Genomic DNA, 1,040 nt, shown 5'->3' with positions numbered 1-1,040 from the left:
GGAAGATTTTATATTAAGATGTTACTAATACCCAAAGCAACCTACAGATTCAACAAAATCCCTATCAAAGTTCCAACAGCCTTTTTGCAGAAATGTGGAGATGCCAATCCTCAAATTCATACGGAATTTCAAGGGGCCTTGAATAGTCAAAACAATCTTGAAAAAGATAAATCAATTGACCAAGTGGTTTTTGATGAGAGTGCCAAGTCCATTCAGTGGGGTAAGGATAGTCTCTTCAACAGAGGGTGCTGGTGCAGCTGGGTTTTTATATGCAAAAGAATGATGTTGGACCCGTACCTCATACCTATATTATTAATTCAAAATGGATCAACAACCTAAATACAAGAGCTAAAACCACAGAACCCTTAGAAGAAAACATAGGGGTAAATCTTCATGACCTTGGATTTGGCAACAGGTTCTTTTTTAAAATTTATTTTTAGTTGGAGGATAATTGCTTTACAATGTTGTGTTGGTTTCTGCCATACAACAACATAAATCAGTCATAAGTATACATATATCCCCTCCCTCTTGAACCTCCCCCAATCCCACCTCTCTAGGTCATCACAGAGCATGAGCCTTGAAAATATTATTCTAAGGGAAATAATCCAAACATAAAAGGACAAATATTGTAAGATTCCAGTTATATGAAATATCTAGAATTGGTAAATGTGTAGGGACAGAAAGTAGGTTAAAGGTTACCAGGAACTAGGGGCAGAGTAGAATGGGCTTTATTGCTTAATGGGTGCAGAACTTCTGTTTGGGATGATTAAAAAAATAGTTTTGGAATTAGGTAATGGTGATGGTCGCAAAACATTTGAATGTAATTAACACCACCTGACTGTATACTACAAAGTGGTTAAAATGACAAATTTAAAAAAAATTGTTTTAATTGGAGGCTAATTACTTTACAATATTGTAGTGGTTTTTGCCATACATTCACATGAATCAGCCATGGGTGCACATATGTTCCCCATCCAGACCCTCCCTCCCACCTCCCTCCCCATCCTATCCCTCAGGGTCATCCCAGTGCACCAGCCCTG

The sequence above is a fragment of the Cervus canadensis genome, chromosome X (assembly GCF_019320065.1).
Source record: "Cervus canadensis isolate Bull #8, Minnesota chromosome X, ASM1932006v1, whole genome shotgun sequence".
Classification (NCBI taxonomy): Eukaryota; Metazoa; Chordata; class Mammalia; order Artiodactyla; family Cervidae; genus Cervus; species Cervus canadensis.
This window is presented reverse-complemented; position numbering follows the sequence as displayed.